Below are 8,068 nucleotides of genomic sequence, written 5' to 3' on the forward strand. Positions count from 1 at the left end.
TGGTATGAAAAGTTGTGATTTTTTGCAAATTTCCCATTTTTCACAAATTTCCTTAATAAGGCCATTTTCTAGAAATTCCCTCCACATGAAATTTGTAGCTCCACTCTATAATTCACCCTTTATTTTTATTGAATTCAAGCCTGAATTATAAATTTTATTGTTATACCTATCAACGTGTTATTCTAAGTAAAATTCACCTTTCAATTCTCACCTAGAATTGGAGAATTTCACCTAATTTTGAAACATTCCTTCATGGTTAACACTATAGTTCCATAGACTATAGACTATTCCAGTAACACTAACTTTGAGGATATTAATTTAAAATCCATTCCTCTTATTTCTGATTTTCTATTTCTATTTGATATTTTTCTATATGTTGTTGAATTTCATATTGTCTCCATTTCCAAATTCACACCCATGTCCACTTAGGATCCATATGGTGATTGTACCACAAGGCCAAACCTTCCTAAAGAAAGTATCAATTTTTTCACAGTGTTAGCAATGAATGAGTATAGTGGAACAAATCATGGGAATTACACTAAACTCCCACTTTTTATATGTGTGTGCCTTTTTTGACAAGTGGCAGCTTAGGAAGTTAGTTCCCCACATTTTTGGAAACTTAGGATAAAATTTATATGCATAGTAGACATAAGCATTAATTAATATTTGGTTTAAATGCATTTCATAAGTCCTCATCAATTAATTCATAGCCCCTTTTCGCACTGATGGAGTCCTAGCCCTCAAGTCTCTTGTTTGACTTGATCTACGATTGTGCGATATTTGTATTAATATGAGTGTGGTTGCATATTACATACTGAGGTTCATTGACCTTTTAGCATGTATTCTCTCTAGCTTAAACCATACAATAACGTTTTCCCTCCATACCCTTAGACATAGGCAAGTAAAACCCATGGATCCTAGCTCAAAAACCTAGTAACAATATGTACACTTACAATATGTAAAAATATATACAATACTTGTATGAGCCTCCTTGTTTGATGTCATAGTACCTATTAACCCTCCTATCCCATTTGGCCCACCTGGATTGCATGGTCCTTTATTCTCACCTCACTCGCATCGATCTAAGCACAAAAGCTCTTTATATCAACAATAGGATAGGTCAAAAGGTTAGTTATTTGAGGCTGATAAGAGTATGCACACACTTTACTTGTTAGTCCCTCACATAACGTGAAATACTTTTCCACCTTTGTATTTGTTATATATTGATGACCAAGCTCTTGAATGCCACCTTCCCATGGATCAAACTTGATAAATATCGGTCCATCGATCCACCTATGGGTAAATGGGACAAGGTCACCAATGACCATAATAAACCTCCTTTGTTGTTGTACATATAATTGCTTAACTTAATGTTTTAGACATCAACCCCTTTTCTATTATGCTCTAAAAGGTCATATTGTGACTTGATTTAACTTCAATCCATTGTGAATTTTTATTTTCTAAAGATGGTAATGAAAATATAACATGGAAACCTATCCTTTTTTTAAGGAAACATGTTAATATTTGCTCCTTAATAAAATTTAAAGTTTACTTTAATGGAATATATCATAAAAAATAAATTCAATAAATTATTACATAAATCTATGTAACTATAGCACACATATATCACATTCTTATATAATATTTACATTGTAAGGTGCTCCCCTTTGAGAACAATTCCTCAATTACCACTATGTACAAATCTATCACATTAGATCAAATGTTAGACGATTGAAAATTTTTACAATAGTTAATAATTAAGACACAATCTAAAAAACTAATAGTTAGAGAGCGTAAATATAATAGTAGGAGAACATAAATACAAAAATTAATAATAAAGCCCTATAACTATTTACAGGCATTCCCTTCTTATTTACTTTAATGGAAAGTTTTCTTGTCCATGTGTAATGTACTGAATCTTTGTTTTTTTGTTTTGGAAGTGCTTCTGGTTTGGTTGTGATACGTTTATTTGAAATTCGTCCCTTTTCGGGACATGACACGCCTTATTGTTCCAGGTTTTCTTTTCGTGAGTTTTTCATTCTAATTAAACTCTCAAAATTTTCTTTTCTTATTCTTTAAACTTTGAGATTGGGTTAATTTTTTTTCGGTTTATTGTTTCACCCTTCTGCTGTCTCCATAGCTTGTGTTTTACTCACGTCGTCCGAACAAACCATAACATAAATTTAGATGTGTTCAGAAGTTTTTATTCTCACAGTGGCTCATCATCCGCTCATCATCAGGATACATCGGTAATTGTGTGAACAGATTTCGTTGAACTTGAATAAATAGAGTTAAAAGATGCACAGGGAATGGAAGTCTATCTGGTCATAATTGTTTTGTAATATTTAGATTTAATTTAATTATATACTAATAATAAAATAAAATGATTTAAATTGAAATATTTAATTATATAATAAGATAATTAATATTAATGTTAATATTAGTAATGAAAACTAATTTAATTATTTAATTTAAAATTCTTGGTTTATTAGTTAAAATGTAAATTAATATTTTTAATATTTAATTATATAATAAGATTTTTAATTAATTCCAATCTATTGAGAATGAAAATAAAATAAAGTGATCTAGATAGAAATATTTAATTATGTAATAATATTTTAAATTATTTCCAATTTATTGAGAATAAATTAAAAATACAAATAATATTAAAATAAATTTTTATTTATAATTAATGATATTATGTTTGTTTCTACTTTATTTTATAATTAATTTTATTTTGGTTTTCTTCTTGATTTTAGAGTAAATAATTAATTTGATTTTAATAATAATCTTAATGTTAATTAGTACTAGTTTTTAATATTAGTGTTTGTTTCTAGAATTTTTGTAATTTTAGTGAAAATTATTAATGTTAATATTAGTAATCTAAGATTCTTAGCTTTTGTTTAAGATGTAAATTAATGTTTTTAATTTTAAGAATAAGAAATTAGGGTAAGTGTTTAATACTAGTGTGAAGTGTAGAGAGAGAAGGTTGGGGAGGGAGGTCAAGCATAATGGGGGAAGGGTTGAGTTGGGAGAGGGTGTTCTAAGACATTAAAGTAGGAATCCAATAGGGTTTCTGAGGTTGTGTTTGATGCTGGCAAATGTAGGAATGACTGAGGAATCCTTGCAACGTTGGAGGAATATGAGATCTACCTTATTCTTAACTATCATAGATCTTATATGTTTGAATACCCGAACCTCTTTCAATTTCTCCCTTATGTATAGGGTTGAAATGATTGTTTTGAGGCTTCGCAATTAGTGCTTTGTGTTTAATACTAGTGTGAAGTGTAGAGAGAGAAGGTTGGGGAGGGAGGTCAAGCGTAATGGGGGAAGGGTTGAGTTGGGAGAAGTTGTTCTAGGACGTTAAAGTAGGAATCCAATAACGTTTCTGAGGTTGTGTTTGATGCTGGCGAATGTAGGAATGACTGAGGAATCCTTGCAGAATTGGAGGAATGTAAGATTTGCCTTGTTCTTAGCTATCATAGATCTTATATGTTCGAAAACCTGAACCTCTTGCAATTTCTCCCTTTCGTACAGGGTTGAAATTATTGTTTTGAGGCTTCTGTGATTAGTGCTTTGTGTTTAATACTAGTGTGAAGTGTAGAGAGAGAAGGATGGGGAGGGAGGTCAAGCGTAATGGGGGAAGCTTTGAGTTCGGAAAGAGTGTTCTGGGACGTTAAAGTAGGAATCCAATAGGGTATCTGAGGTTGTGTTTGATACTGGCGAATGTAGGAATGACTGAGGAATCCCTGCAGTGTAAACTATACACAAAGCACTAATCGCGGAAGCCTCAAAACAATAATTAATTTCTTCATTAAACACATTAAATTATAAATGTAATTAAAATCTAGTCAAACAAATATATTATGTTATTTTAATTTAAAAGCTATAATATGAATAAAAGAATATTTTATTTTATTATATTTATCTCAAAATTGAGAAATTTTATCTTTAAAATAAATTAGAAATAACATTTTTATAAAATTATCAGAATTTTAAAAAATTTAAAATTTATAGATAATAAATGAGTTCATTAATTAATGTGAAGTTTTATTTAAATTTGTAAATTTTATATCTATCTATATATAGTCAACTATATTATTATATTAAATTCTAAATTATATAATCAAAATTAGATATATATAAACTATGAAGAATAATGTTTTAAATAAAAAATTGTATTCCATCACAATAAGATGAAGATATTAGAATGGAAATAAAATATTTTCATTGTTTATCAATAAAATAATCAGCTACAAAGAACAATATTGGCACGAGAAATTATAAATACAGAGCTCCAAAATATCAGCACATGCCATAATAAACCACTATAAGCATTTGAGAAATGTGCTTTGTTTCCTTTAAATTAGGATATTTAATTCCTGAGGACATTCGCTTCATTAGATGGCATGCCTCCATCATAATAGCATGGTTTATTATCACTTCCAAATTTAACTTGTTTCTTTTGGGTGATGTACAATTTTGTGTTTTTTTATAAAGTTTAAATTATTTTTATTAATTTTTTTTTATGGGTGGTTCACGGTCATTGGGTGGTCATTACATCCACGGGGAAATCTAGGAAAATCAGTCCTGAAGGGAATCTTTTAAAGCCCATTGGCCAGACTAGCAAGGCCTATCCCCAAGGGCGTCAAGGAGACTTGACCCTATGAGCTCCGGATCGACGAGCTACTTAACAACAAGGACTTGACCAGTTGAGCTAACCCTTGGGGCTTATATTTATTATGTGTTGATTGATTGTTTTATAGAATTTATCTAATTAATAATAATATTAAAAAATATCATATCCACAAGGGTGATTAAACGTCGTTTAGTTTTTATTTACTATTGCTTTATTATGCTTTTCTTATTATATGGTTTTGAAATGTATACATGTTTATCTATATATCATATATTTTAATATTAATAATAATAATAAATTAAAGTATTTTATATTAATAATAATAATGTAATTAAAGTTATATATATATCATATATTTTAAAATTATTAATTTAATTATTTTTGTGATTTGTGTATTATAGAATAAGTGTTTTAATATCTAATATAAGTGATAAATATTATACGAATAACACCATATATTATATAACATATAGTTTCTAATTTCTAATCACTTAAATAAATTAATATATAAAGTAATTAAGTAAAAATTTCATTTAGAAAAAAAAAGCTATATTAATATAACTATTCCTCAAAACTATTGTTGAACTTAAAACTCAATTAGATTGTTTAATCTCAAGACACGTCCTTCAAATTCCAAGAACCTAGACAATTAAAAACCTCAATTTCAAGAAAACACAATGTACTGAGAGATACATTATAACGAAGCCTCGTTTGACCTCGTTGAAGGGGTGGAACTCCATTGAGGTTCCTTAGCTCCACCATTGTATGGAAAACTTAGCTTCCCTCCCTCCTCCTTCAATGACATTTCCTTCTTCCATTTGTACAGAGAGAAAAACATGGACGTAAATGCTCTGTCCAAGTGCAGGCTCCCTCTTTGCCCTGGGATAATGTTTTTTAAATTTTTGATTGATGGTTTTATATATTACTTGAGATATTTTGATCTCTAAAATCCCTATTGGATACTCTTTGGATTGTTTTATGTTGAAGGACAAATTACATTTTTAACTATTGTTTAGGCTAGGCCTTCTTTCCCGTCCTCTTAGCTCCTATGATGCTCTATATTCATAATTTGTTTCTATGTTCTTCCTCGGATAGACATAGTTTTGTCACCCTTTCTCTAGTGCAACTTTGTACTTGAATTATGTAACTTCTCATTTCATTAATGAAGAATGTACTTGAATTATGTAACTTCTCATTTCTTTAATGAAGAATGTCTCTTTTTTTTCTTCTGATAAAAAAGAGTTTGACCTGACATGCACTTCATTGGATGACATGCCTCCATCATAATGTCAGGCTTTATGATCACTTGAAAATTTAATTTGTTTCTCTTGGGTGATGTATGCTTTTACATTCCTTCATTTGGTTTAAATTATCTTTATTGTTTGGTTATTGATTGTTATATAGAACTTATCTAATTAATAAAACATAAAAAATGTCATATCCACATGGGTGATTAAAATTTTATTAATATAACTACTCCCCAAAACATATTGTTGAATTATAAACTCAATTGGATTGTTTAATCTCAAGATAGCTCTCTGCAATTACAAGAACCTAGACAGTTAATAACCCCAATTTCAAGAAAACACAATGTGCCCACATATACATTATAAGGAAGCCCCATTTATTGATGATTTTGACCTTGTTGATGGGGTAGAACTCCCTTGAGATTCCTTTGCTCCACCATTGGATGAAAAACATAGCTTCCCTCCCCTCCTACTTCAATGGAATTTCCTCCTTCCATGTGTACAAAGAGTAAAGCATGGATGTGGATGCTCTGTCTAAGAGCGGGCTCCCTCTCTGACTTGGTAGAATGCTTTTAATTTTTTTTTTAATGGTTCTATATATTTCTTGGGATATTTTGAGATCTGAAATCCATGTTGGATACTCTCTTTATTTTTTTGCGTTCATGGATAGGTTATCTTTTTGAACTACTGTTTAGGCTAGGCATTGTTTCCTTTCCTCTTAGCTCCTATGATGCTCTATCTTCATAATATGTTTCTTTGTTCTTCCTTAGATAGACATAGTTTTGCCACCCTTTCTCTAGAGAAACTGCAGGCTATACTTGAATTATATAACTTCTCATTTCATTAATGAAGAATGTCTATTTTTTTCTTCTCATAAAAAAGAGTTTGACCTTGTTGAAATTGTTAATGCGGCTTGTTGCTTGAGGACATGCACTTCATTAAATGACATTCCTCCGTCATAATGTCATGGTTTATGATCACTTTAAAATTTAATTTGTTTCTTTTGGGTGATGTAGAATTTTGTGTTCTTTCATTTGGTTTAAATTATCTTTATTATTTGCTGATTAATTGTTATATAGAATTTATCCAATTAATAATAATATTAAAAAATGGCATATCCACAAGGGTGATTAAACTTTTTTTAATTCCTACTTACTATTGCTTTATTATGTTTTTCTTGTTACAAGTTTTTTTAATGTATACATGTTTATCCATATATTATATTTTTTATTATATAATAATAAAAAGTAAAGTTATAATTTAATATATTTTTCTAGCTAAGAAAATGGTGAACATATAAATGTTATAAAATAAGTGTTTTAATATCTAATATAAGTGGTAAATATTATAAAAAGAACATCATATATTATTAAATATAATTTCTAACTTCTAATCTCTAATCATCTTATAAAATGAATATATAAAGTAATTAAGTAATTAGAAAAAAAAGATATATTAATATAACTACTCCCAAAACATATTGTTGAAGTTGAAACTCAATTTGTTTGTTTAATCTCAAGACACCGTATGCAATTCCAAGAACCCAAATAGTTAAAAACGTTAATTTCAAGAAAACACAATGTGTCGAGATATACATTATAATGAAACCTCGTGATGAGTTTGGCCTTATTGAAGGGGTAGAACTACCTTGAGGTTCCTTTGCTCCACCATTGGATGGAAAACATACCTTTCCTCCCATCCTCCTTAAATGAAATTTCCTTCTTTCATGTGTACAGAGAGAAAAGCATGGATGTAGATTCTCTTTCCAACCACGAGCTCCCTCTCTTCCCTCGAAGAATGTTTTTAATTTTTTTTATTGATGATTCTAGATATTACTTGGGTTCTTTTGATCTCTAAAATCCCTGTTAGATACTCTCTAGAATCTTTTGTGTTCAAGGAAATATTATCTTTTTGAACTATTGTTTAGGCTAGGCCTTGTTTCCTTGCGTGTTAGCTCCTATGATGCTCTATCTTCATAATATGTTTCTACATTCTCCTCGGATAGACATGGTTTTGTCACTCTTTTCTAGGGAAACTGTAGACCATACTTGAATTATGTAACTTCTCATTTCCTTATGAAGAATTTCTAATTCTTCTTTTGATAAAAATGAGTTTGACCTCATTGAAATTATTAATGGTGGTCTGATTTTTGAATCTCCACATTGTCTCCATGTTTGGGTTT

This window comes from Pinus tabuliformis, chromosome 2_2 (genome assembly GCF_031772625.1).
Source record: "Pinus tabuliformis cultivar Carrire ecotype Pingquan chromosome 2_2, CPIR1, whole genome shotgun sequence".
Taxonomy (NCBI): domain Eukaryota; kingdom Viridiplantae; phylum Streptophyta; class Pinopsida; order Pinales; family Pinaceae; genus Pinus; species Pinus tabuliformis.